This window comes from Pezoporus flaviventris, unplaced genomic scaffold (assembly GCF_033815535.1).
Source record: "Pezoporus flaviventris isolate CSIRO_AGI_PZ_B2104156 unplaced genomic scaffold, CSIRO_AGI_Pfla_v1 ptg000002l, whole genome shotgun sequence".
In the NCBI taxonomy this organism is placed as follows: domain Eukaryota; kingdom Metazoa; phylum Chordata; class Aves; order Psittaciformes; family Psittacidae; genus Pezoporus; species Pezoporus flaviventris.
In genome coordinates this window covers 79,840,173-79,852,630 of record NW_026892550.1, presented here as the reverse complement: position 1 = coordinate 79,852,630, position 12,458 = coordinate 79,840,173, and the positions used below count along the sequence as shown (strand labels likewise).

The following is a 12,458-nucleotide window of genomic DNA, read 5'->3' as shown; positions in this document are numbered from 1 at the left end:
TAAAGTTTAGTATGGTTAGTATTACTTTCACATTCTCACTTAGGAGTTTTGTTTTGCTTGGTGCAGAAAGAATACAAGCATTTCAGGGCTAGATTTACTAATTTAGAAGCATTACCATTGGAGTTAAGACAAAAGTCACGGAATATTTTACTTGGTCTGAAATCTAGTAGGAGCTGGTCTGACTCAAAATTGACTTGATAGTGTCACATTAAAAGTATCTGAAGTGTATCACATTAAAATATCTGAAAAGTATTATTTTCATTAAAACTTACTGAACTGTAATATACTGAAAACCACTTTTTTCAGCAGTGCATAGGAAATCTTGCAACATTCTTGCTTAGAAATGGCAAGTGTAAAACAGCACGTTCACAGAAAGCTTTTGGGTTTGGGCTACATTTGTTTTTTTTTTTCTTGAGGGCAATGTGTAAATGTATTACTGAACCATTTTTTGGACTTTATTTGACTGTGAGAAGTTCTTGCATGTAGACTCTCATGAGAAATTTATAAATTATTTTATTCTCATTCATATAGTGAGGATAATAGGAGGGAAAAATAATCAAAGTTTGCTGTAGAATTGTGGAATTCAGGAATAGAAACAAGCCCCAGGTATATAGCACTACAGAGCATATTGTAGAGGCACTAATGGGGCTTATGACTGTGAGGAAAAAACACCTCAGGATTTAACATCTGAATCTTGAATTGTTACAGATTCTTTGTATGCCCACAGCTGTTGACTGCTGCTGAAAGAAGCAGGAGGGAAAAGAAGACTACAAACACATTCATCAGTAGGTATCTGCATAATGTAAATACCTAGTTACAGCCAGTTTGTTTCATACTTAATTTGTTAGGGGGTTTAATTAGCTCAGGTTCTATATGAAGTTTTAATTAGTGTACAGAAAACTGTAACTGCTCAGAACAGTTGATAAAGTGATGACAGCTCACTGTGTGGTCTGGGAAGAATCTCTTTGTTTCAGAAGAGCTAGATAATGTGAAAAAGATGTACTAAAAGGCAGGAACAGACTGTTAACTGAGTGGATTTGCAAGAGCAGGCAAACTAAAGAGGTGAAAAGACATCCATTTTGGCATGTTGTGCTGGGACAACTTTCTGTGGTAAAATGTTTCAGTGAAGGTAATGATTTTTGAATTTGAAACTTGCATAGGAATTGTCTACTTCTTTACTTGTCTTTTTGTTTTTTCCCTTTTGAGGCCTGTTGATGTCTCAGAATCAATAGTTGCCTGAAGGGCAGTGAAATAGGAGAGCTTTAGTGGTCCTGCGGCTTGCTTTGCATTACAATATTGCTGCTCCATTTAAAAGTCTCAAGTGTTTTCACTGTAGTGGAAGTAGGGGGGAATAGTCTCCAGTTTGGTAAACAGTGTTGTGGCTACATTAGCTAATTTAGAAGAAGGTGAGACGCGGCCCGGGAGCACTGGTGGCACATCTTGACACATTTGCAATCGAATGTTCATTTTTTCTGTGAGCATCCTGATAAATGAAGAAGTATGTTGACAGAAATTATCAGGTCAGGAGGAAAATTGAGAGTACTCCCTTGCAATTTATTACTTGTTATGCATCACAACTAGCAAAAATGGATTTTCATCTGAAAGGACCATGGAGCATATAGGAAATTACATAGGTTTAGAAATGGTTGCTGCAACATTAGATAGAAAAAGTATAACCACTGACTTTTCCATACACTTAGTTATGTTGATGCACGGATAGACTCCACAACTCATTAAAGTCGTAAAGTAGGTATGCTTTATTCAGTGCTGAGGCGCATGGGGGATAACTCCTCCAAAAGCGTGCACACCTCAGCGTTGTTTCCCCTTTATATTTATCCTCTAAAGTTATACATATGCATGAGATTGTACAACACGCCTATACATATTCATGTCCTATCCCTGCTTCGTATTATAATGAGCTAAGAAGTACTTTGCGCCTGCGCAGTGCCTCCAGGTGGTCATGAGCAAAGGTCTCAAGATGAAATAAACGAGTCTTCCTTGAGCCTGACCTTTTCACCTCTAGTCTTTACACATGCTCCCTGGAGGCATGGTTGTTGTCCAAAGTGCAGAGCCAATTTCAGCCGTCCTAGGTGCCAAGGGAATCAAGTTGTCCAAAGGCGCCAAGGGAATTAAGTCACGGTCCCTACCTCTTAGCAATAGCCACGTTCTTATATTTTGTTCTAGCATATACGGCTAGTACGATAAGCATGAACGAGTAGTAACATTGTTAAGTAAGCGGTTTGATCTACCCCCTTGTACATTGTAAGTACGAAAAGCATGAGCAAGCAGTAACGCTTAAGCAAGTGGCTTGGCCTAGCCCCCCGTACATCTGTTAACCTTTCATATCAATGTAAGTTTCTTTATTTTTACAAAGTAACCTAAATAACTGATCTCAGTTTTACATGTCTGAATTCTTTCTTAAAGGAAATAATGCTAAATCACATTTCGGTTTGCATGAAAACAGCCAAGCCCCCTGCAGTCCACAGATCATGACCTTAATGTCAGGAGTCATAAACTACTGCCTCACCTTTGGAGGGCAGACAGGAATGGTGTTTTGTGAGCACTTTAGAAGAATGATATGAAAAGGAGTGTCACTGCTCCGCTACTGAACAGGCTTGAGTATGGCTGTGCTGGGCATGTGAATGTTCCAGATTGACCTCAGCAATGTCTTCTGCATCACTGCTCCCACAGCCTTGAATTCAGATTGCCCAGAACCTGCAAGTCAGTGTAGACCCATTGCAGCTTACAAAATGCAGCCTTAGTCAGGGGGCTATGCTTGCCTGCTAAATATGGTTAACATCCAGAGATTTTCTACATTGTCACAAAATTGATGTTCAGATTGCATCTGAGATAAAATAGGTTTTGTTTTCTGTCATACCCTTGGCTTGGTTTACAAAAAAAAAAAGAAAAGTCATAAACCCTTCCATTTGTTGAAAAATATATGTAGGTCTCTAGTGATCTTAGTTGGGTCAACAGGGATGTTTTCTGTCTGTCTAAATCATACTGAGATTTTTTTTTATGGTCATTTTGTGGGTTGTAAGGCTTTTATAAGCTAAGTGCTATCAAAAGCCTTATGCTGTTCTGTTGAAATCAATTGGTGGTTTTGCTATTGCTTTTCAACAGTAGTAGGATTGATGACTGAAACTGAGCAGCTGTTGAAAGGTTAGTTTTAAAGTAGAATTGTGGTCAGAAAAGCAAAGTGACCCTGTCAAACTGGCATGCTGGGAGCACTACATTTATTTTTTCTCAGTGACTTCCAGACCAAATCTTCTCAGTTTACGAGTCAAACATTTTTTATTGACTTCCAGAATTGCAAAGTCAGCCTCAGTCTGCAAAATCAAAACTGTTACTTCTGCTTCAGTCTGCAGAAGGCTCTTCATTTAGAACTTGGTTGACATGTCACTGATGCATGGCTCAATCCAGCGTGCCTTTCTATGTCTGTCCTAACTCTGGAGGGTGAAAGCTGCCACAGTAAAATTTTATTTGTTAGGAGAGTAAACAGATATGATTTGCAGAGATAAGGGGATTTATAGGGGAAGTCAGGGCCATTTTTATATCTTTCTTCTTGTTGCATCTGCACTTTAATCCTTAATTTCTGCCATGATAACAATTTAATGTTTTCTTTAATCTGAGACTAGAGAGTCTAAACTGTCTTCATTGTAAAAGATATTTTCCAGAAGTGCTTAAATTTTATGATAAAAGCAATGATTTCAAGATCAGTTTAAGACTTCAGAAACCACACCTGCCCGAGGTGACTCCTCCCAGGTCGTGCAATTCCTTGTTTACTCTCAAGGGTTCGCCAGGTTACACAGGAATGTGTATTGGAGAACTAATTCAGTTTATTACTGAATAGCTCTTAACATTATATAGTCACAGAAGGGGCTTCAACAGATGCTCACCTGTCATAGCTGTGCCTTAATCTGACCCTGACCTAAGAATCTTGATGTGGCTCCTCAGGCAGCACATACATCATCTGATCTTAATTGCTTATTTGATTAATATACTATAGTTAAGATATATGCTCAGTTGTAAAGTTAAGGCCAAAGCTCTTCCCTTCTATCACAAGTGCAGCAAGGGCAAACAGATTCATTTAGAGTCCAGAGCAGAACATCATCTTTCTAATAAGGAGATTAACTAGAACTGTTGTTTCAGAGTTAAATATGTGAAGTAGCTTCCATTAGCAATGCTATGGGCTGTTTTAGAAGTTCCTCTGGATCTTTATGTCAGTTATCACAAAGAACAGTAGTCACTCCTGTGCCAGAATGTGTGTGTGCATGCTTGCTTTTGATGAAGCGCATATGACAGATGCACAGTTTTAAGACATGCTGATTTCTGCCATGCTTTACACCACACATTCTGTTTTGAGTAATGCTTTGTGGAACTTAAGTGTGTGGTCTGAAACAATAGCTATTTTTAAGGACAGCCAAGCATTACTGATTCTTCTGAAGTGTGAGCATATGCTAATTGAACTCCTTGGGTGCTACAAAAAGTTGTCAGATTTTTACCATGGGAGATTTTTTCATGTTTTCTCTAGATTTTTTTTTTTTTTTTTAATTCCTCAAATTCACCATCTGTGAAAGATCATAAAAGTGTTGGTGTTTGCCTTCATCTCTAGAGCTCTTCCTTTCTTCTGTAGATTGCAGAATTGTTAGTGACTTTGTTAATCTACTGGAGGTGAGACTTTTTTGTTTTAATGAGAATGTGATATGGGAGGAGCTGCTTGTTGATCTCTTTCTGCTTCCTTGGTTGCTAGTAAACCTTTGAAGGGTAGAGGAAGGTTGCTCCTCCTAGAGAAAGGCTGAGCATGTATAGATTAGAGAAATTTTTGTGAGCTGGGTGTTACAAAGAATGGGATAGAGAAAGTAAGGAGCAGGGAGAAGGTTGGAGAGTAAGAAGGTGAAGTGAAGCAGAAAGCTTCTCTGCAGCGGGGCTACAGCAATATTTTTGGAGGTGGTAGAAAGAAAGCTCCCTTGAACATCCAGAGGGTTGTTTCAGCCAGCAGCTGCTGAATGAGACTTGGAAAAGTTCCAGTCTTCAAGATTACCCCCCTTGGAGTGGAGGTTGGTTTCAAACCCAAATCTTTCTGTTTAGTGTCTTGCCCTGCAGATGTTTTCTCTTTATGAGGCTTCTTCCCTCCATTCTTTATTTTGGGTCCACTCAAGAGCCAGTGTCAGAAATTCTGAGTGTTTGGTATTTGTTGATGTGCTTGCTTTTTAAAGAAGTTAGCAAGTTGCTCTTACTTTTCAAATTGTGGTAAGGTGTGATTATATTTTCACATGGATCCAGTGTTCCCTTTGTATTGAGTTGTGTAATCTCTTCAGGAACTGGAACTGTGATCTCTTTTCAGTTATGTAAAAAGCCTGTGTGCAAACATATAGTAAAACTAAACCATTTATGCATCCAGATCAATGCATTGAATCCATGATCCACTGTGTTCTACTTTGCTGTTTTGCTGTGTGGGCCTAGCTCAGGTTAGTAGTACAAGCACTGAAGTTCCTTTTCTAGAAATACCCACCTCTTTAAAACAAAAACCAAACAATGAGGAAACAAAACCAAGAAGCAGTCCAGCAGAAACAACAAAATCCTCTCCCCATCCCTATTTGGGTAAGCAAACAAACAAAACCACTAGAGCGATTTGAAGTACTCAAATAAATGACGTATTAACCTTAGCTCTGCCAAAGGTTCTTCTCTTTGGCAAAAGAGCCCCCACATCTTTTAGACAACAGTGAGCTTATGGTTAAGAGGCAGCCTCATAGCAGGATGTTTTTGTGCTTGAGCTTATTGACTCAAACTTTTCCCAGTCTTCAAAGAAAGATAGTGTATATTAGTTGTATGTAAGTGAAGATGTTAGACTTGAGGTCTGTAGTACAAAACTTGTGTGTGCCTTGTATGCTGTTTATAGAATTGGAGAAGCCCTAAGGAACTGGTTTAGGTGTCAAAAGATTTTATGCCTTAAATTGTTCTGCAGAAGGCCCTTTTTTAGCAGCTTATAATGAAGTTCAAAACTGCATGATGCAGTTCATCCTCTTATATGTGCCATTAAACTTAGTATGTTTGTCAGGAAATGCTTATGAATAGGTACAATGATGACAATATGGTCTCATGAGTTTCCTGACGAAATAATTTGGTTACAAATTACAGCAGGGACACTAAATTAGTAGAGCTGAAGTATCATCATAGTTTAGGAGTGAAGATAGACATCCTCAACTTTTCTGCAAGGGAGAGAATTAGAACTAAGCAATTGGTGCCATTTTACTTTTCCGTGAGTATCATATCCCTCTTTCTCATGATACATAGGTAGAGAGCTTGGATTTGTTATTCTGTTGCTGACGTACAAATTACGGATAAATACTGTTTAGCTACACTTCTGTCTAACATTTTAATAATAATGTGGTCTTCCTGTACACTAAATAAATGAGTTTTCCTGATTTTTAGTTTACACCTGATTTAGGTCTTGGCTACCTTCCAAACTGAGGTGAATATCGTTCATAAGCTAGAACATGAGACAATGTGTATGAAAGTAACTATATGGAAGTATGTGGGGGGATGAGAATCCAGGTGAGAAGGTTTACTGCATTAGTGAAAAATCATACAGTTATTACAAAAATGAAATAGTTAGGATTTAGGCCTGCTTGCATGTCACCTCATTTCCCCAAAACATCAAGAATATGTAGTTCTGCTGGGCTGCTTTTTAAGTTGTGAAAGATTACCTCTGCGAAACTGTCACTGTTTTATACAGGTGTCTAAATAAACAGGTAAAAGCTGAATTTTGCTGTCTTGAGAAAAGGGTTCTGTGCCCTCTCCATGTATATCTCCTTCATGCGTGATCTTTTTCAGTAATTCCTGCCAATACATTCCGTACCATATGAATCAATGTAAATATTTTGTCATATATTACGGCTATTATGTGTACCTGTTGATGTAGCGTTTTCAATGTGTAATCTTGATAAATAAAGTAGACTTAGGTTTAGTCAAGCAAAGCTATTCATATCTTCCAGAAAGGCTTTCTGCCTTGGTTTTGAGATGGCCAGAAATGGAGATACTGAATTCTTATGTGAATTAGCTTTTTCAAGTTAATACATCTACTTTACAGTTTTAAAATACTAATAATTATGCATTCTGACTTCAGCTTCTAGCAGTCAATCCTGATGAGGATTTTGGTGCACCTGCAGTACCATGTCAGTTAAAATTGGGCATGCATTTTGAAGCAGGTTTGCTAATCCTTTATTTACTCCTGCTCCTCTCCTCCTCTTCTGTGTCCTCTACCCCACCCTGCTCCCTGAATTAGAGAAAATCCTGGAGCTGGGGAGCAGATTCCTTTAGAGTGAGCTTCTACCAGTGTATGTGTTCCAGGAGCAGGAGTGTAGCTAATGTGCTCCAGCTGTGAAGAATCATTTGGGGCCAAGAAAGCCGGCTATGGCTGGTCTGAAATTTCTCTTCCTTTACCTCCTTCCCCTTGCAAGACCCCCTGATGGGTGCTGGGCATGAGGTCCTTGGCACCCTACTTTCCGAGTGGGGCTGTGCTGCCTGTTAATGTAAGCAAAGCCTTTGATAAAAGTCAGTGTAGTACATAGTAACTTCTGTATGTGAAAGTGTTTACATAGTGTGTTGTAGCATGATGGTGATGATGATCTCTTGGATGAGCTAAAAAGATCGCGAGCTCTTTTGCTAAAAGTGTTTTGTTTTTTTTTTGGGGGGGGGGTTGTTTTTCAGTTCATGGTTCTGAGAACAATTTTCTATTTCTTCAAAGTTATTTTAAAAGAAGTCTTTAAATTCCTCTTAAAATAACTTTTTAAATATTTTATTTTTATTAAATAAATTATTATTTTATAAGTACTGATCAGAATATCATGGGGTGCTAATTCTAATGTGATATGGAGGTAAAGGATATTCTGTTTAGATGATAGAACAGTTTGGGTTAGAAGGGACTTTTTTAAAGTCATCTAGTGCAACCATGCTGCCATGAGCAGGGACATCTTCAACTAGATTAGGTTTCTAAGAGCTCCATCCAACCTGGGCTTGAACACTTATAGGGATGGGGCATCCACAAAATCTCTGGGCAACCTGTTCCAGTGTCTCACTATATTCTCATAGTGAAGAATTTCTTTCTAATAGCTAATCTAAACCTCCCCTCTGTCAGTTTGAAGCCATTGTGGTTTGACTTGTCACTATGCCATTATTTCTCTAATTTCTTGTAGGCCCCCTCTTGGCACTTGAAGGCTGCTGTAATGTCTCCCAAGAGCCTTCTCTTCTCCAGGCTGAACAACCCCAGCTCTCTCAGCCTGCCTTCATAGGAGAGGTGCTCCAGCCCCATGATCATCTTCATGGCTCTCCTCTGAATTCACTCCAATGGGCCCACGTCCCTTCCTGTGCTGGGGGTCCCAGAGCTGAATGCAGTGCTACAGGTGGAGGTCTTATGAGAGCAGAGCAGCAGGATCACTTCCTTCAAAAACCTTCTGGTCACACTCCTTTTGAAGCAGCCCAGCATGCAGTTGGCTTTCTGGGTTGTGAGCACACACTGCTGGCTCATGTCCAGCTTTTCATCTACTTGTATAAATCAAGTCGTATATAAATCTAGTTTTGTAAACCACAATGAAACCAGAACTACTTTGTTACTTCTTTCTGTAGGTCAACATAGCCTTCTTTTGACAGGGATATAGTGACAATTATTTAAGTCTTAATTTATTGACCTCATCACCTTGTTTAGGATTGAAATTCAGCAGAGGAAGGTGGATTGATTTTTTTTTTTTTTTAGTGCAGGTGTTATGCTCACAACCAGGCTACTCTTTCGGAATATAGGTAGACTTTTAGGTTTCTTTCAATAATGGAAAATACAATTTATGCCCTGAATATATTAGATTTGGATCAGGGAGGCCAGAGAAATCATCTGCAAATATATTTCAAATATTCACTGGGGGTTATCTAAGTATACTAATTCTGAGGGTGTTTATTTCTTGTAGATGTTGTTTAACATATTCCTTAGTTACTAATGGACTGGAAAGTACTTCATCATCTTCTTGTGATACTAGCCTGTCATCCTGCTTCACTCCAAGCATACAAGAAAAATGTACTGAACCTTTTGCCTTTTCTACTTCATTAAAAACATTCTGATCTTCACAAAGGACTTTGTCTACTGCTATGAATTCTTCTAGTTTTCCTCATTTAGTTCAGATTTGCCAGCCAAGTTATAGCAGCATAAGATTAGCTATTAAGAGGTCAGTTAAAATCTTTGTCTCCTCCTCAAGCTCCCAGTTAGCCTAAGACAATAAATTTACAGTGAGATTTTAAAGGCATTTAAGTTGCTACAGATTTGGGGTTTTATATATGCATATGTTTTTTTTCTTTGCTTAAACTTCTTGCAGTCTTCTGTTGCTTTATTAGATAAAACCAACAGTATATTATTATGAGGGGAGAAACCACAGTCTGAAAAAACTGTTGAGACACTGACATAATGTTGTGGTTTAAACCCAGTCAGGTAATTCGTTCGCTCACTTCCCCCCCCTTTCTTGCCCTCCCCCTGCTCTCGGAGGGATGGAGAGGAGAATTGAAAAGAATGCAACTCCCACGAGTTGAGATAAGAACAGTTTAGTAACTAAGGTATAACACAAATCACTACTGCTACCACCAATGATAATAATGATAAAGGAAATAACAAGGGAACAGAATACAACACCTCAGCACCAGCTGACCGATAACTCGCCCCCCAAGCCCGACCAAGCTCCGACCAATACCTCCTCCAACCCTGCAGTCTCCCAGCCCTTCCGGCTCACTCCCAGTTACATCCTGGGCATGACGTGCTGTGTTATGGAATACCTCTTTGGTCAGTTTGGGTCAGGTGTCCTGTCTCTGCTTCCTCCTGGCTTCCCCTCCTCCCTGGCAGAGCATGAGGCTCACAAAGTCCTTGGCCAAACCAAAACATCGCTATCAGCTCTGTTCCCGAGCTGAAAGTCAAAACACTGCACTACACCAGCTACCAAGGAGGAGAAAAATGACTGCTACTGCTGAACCCAGGACATTATCCACCCCTTATTCCATACCATTCACGTCGTGCTCAGATCCCACATTTTCAATATACCATCACTCTTATCTCAGTGCACTCTTATCTTAGTGCATGGACCAGTCCCTATAAAGCTGCTGAGTCCATCTGGTCCATGATGTCAGGCTTCATCTCTTGTAACAGTCTTCCAGAGCAGGAGAGACTGTGTGCAGTGTTCACACTCGTGAATAACCTGGGCAATAGTGTCCATTGCTAAGTCCACCCCTCGATCATGAGTCCATCTCTGTGTTGCATCTCTGCTCTGATGGCCTGAAGTGCCATGGGCCCACTAGGCTCAAAATAATTCACTGTCCCCTTCAGCAGTTTCTGCAGCTTGTTGTTGGGGACTCCATACAGCTGCCTTCCATCTCCGATGCTTCCAAAGCACTGGAGGGGCCCAGTGGACTAGATACTTGCCCATACTGTCCCACATGCCCTGCCACTCATGACTGTTCAGCCTTGGGGAAAACCTCTTGGTCCCCCTATATTGTCGTCTAACCCCAGACAAGACCCAAACCTGACTCTGCTTAACTTTTGAGATCAGACAAAATGGTTGTGGGTAGAACACAGTCTGTGTGTGTGCCAACATGCTGATCCCCAGCACAATCAGCAGGCAGGTCCCAAGGGTACCCAAAGGCCATTCAAAACCTTCAGAACTCTCAGTTGATGCTGCTGTACTTGTCACTGGGGCTGGTGTAGCTGCTGTGCTTGCCGGCTCTCCCACCGCCAGCTTCTCTTTTCCTGAGTCCAGCTCTTCCTCCTCTGCCTTGCTGGGAAATGCTGCGTGGTCTCCTGCATCCTCATGGGGCTCGGCAGGCGGCTGCCTGGGAATGCTCTCGGCCGTCGCGGGGCTCGGCTCGGCCGCGGGGCTCGGCTCCTACGCGGGGCTCGGCTCCTCCGCGGGGCTCGGCTCTTCCTCGGGGCTCGGCTCCTCCGCCGCCTTCTCCCGCTGCTCGGCAGCCGCCTCCTTCTGCTCCTCGACCGCCGCCTCCTTCTGCTCCTCGACCGCCCCGACCTCCTCCACCGGCAGCCGTCCCCTCGCGGCCTCCGGCCCCGCTCCCGCCGCCGCTTGGTCCCCGGGGCCGCTCTCCCGGGCCGGTTCGGCTGCCGCCGGCTCCCGGGGCCGCTCCCCCTCGGCTCCCCGCAACCTCACGAAGATGGAGAGTAGGGCGAGGGCCAGGACGGTGAAGAGCAGCCGGACGGCCAGGTACAAGTCCACGGCCACGTCCGTCCCGCCCTGCTGCTGGAGCCCGCCCGTATTACAAGCCATTGCCATAAAGCACAGTGAGACAAGAACCTTAGCCCAGGCCCCACACTTGATAAACACTATCACAGCAAATACCGGCTCTACGTAAGTTACAACATTCTGAAGCTGTGAGATCAAGAGAAAAAACTCTGAGAGCCAATAAATCAGCATTGTGATGAGTGACTATTAATCCAGTCAAATCTGTCGTTATCTCAACCCCTCGTGTCCCACGTTGGGCGCCAAAAAGAACTGTCGTGGTTTAAACCCAGTCAGGTAATTCGTTCGCTCACTTCCCCCCCCTTTCTTGCCCTCCCCCTGCTCTCGGAGGGATGGAGAGGAGAATTGAAAAGAATGCAACTCCCACGGGTTGAGATAAGAACAGTTTAGTAACTAAGGTATAACACAAATCACTACTGCTACCACCAATGATAATAATGATAAAGGAAATAACAAGGGAAGAGAATACAACACCTCAGCACCAGCTGACCGATAACTCACCCCCCAAGCCCGACCAAGCTCCGACCGATACCTCCTCCAACCCTGCAGTCTCCCAGCCCTTCCGGCTCACTCCCAGTTACATCCTGGGCATGACGTGCTGTGTTATGGAATACCTCTTTGGTCAGTTTGGGTCAGGTGTCCTGTCTCTGCTTCCTCCTGGCTTCCCCTCCTCCCTGGCAGAGCATGAGGCCTATGCCTCCGTTTAAATACAACTTGGCCACCTCCACTGTATTGTTCTTTCGTGAAGAGTATTCTTGACTTCATTGGCATTCAGTAATGTTGAGGTATGTTGCTAATTATTGCAAGCATGAATGCTTGCTTATAATTGCAATTTATCATGAATGCTTAAGATTTGTTAATGATTTTTTTTAAGTTTTTTTAAACTGTTTTTTAGTTGTTTGGGTTTTGGTTTTTTTTTGCCTCAGGTCTTGAGGGTTTTATTGTTTCTAAAGCTGCTGAATAACCTGCTGGTTTGAAAATAGCAGTTAATGCATACCACCTACTGGTAATAATTACATCAAAGCTTTTTGTTCCTATTGGTGTTTTAATACTGTAGAGCTTTATGAATTCTTTCCAGATGGAGAGCTCAGTTTTCCTTCAGTGCATCAAAGTTAAGAGGAGATTTCTACCAGAAAGACTGACTTTCTTATATACCAATCAGGCGAATATATTGCATCT

At 41.7% G+C, this 12,458-nt stretch overlaps 1 long non-coding RNA gene across 1 annotated transcript in view; it reads left to right on the top strand.

The window, feature by feature from the left end:
- Window positions 1–12,458, top strand: part of LOC133264756 (uncharacterized) — a 43,926-nt gene that overhangs the window by 7,384 nt on the left and 24,084 nt on the right. Inside the window, exon 2 of the long non-coding RNA XR_009741761.1 lies at window positions 709–789. This is a non-coding gene — a long non-coding RNA (uncharacterized LOC133264756). The remainder of the gene's footprint in view (window positions 1–708; window positions 790–12,458) is intronic.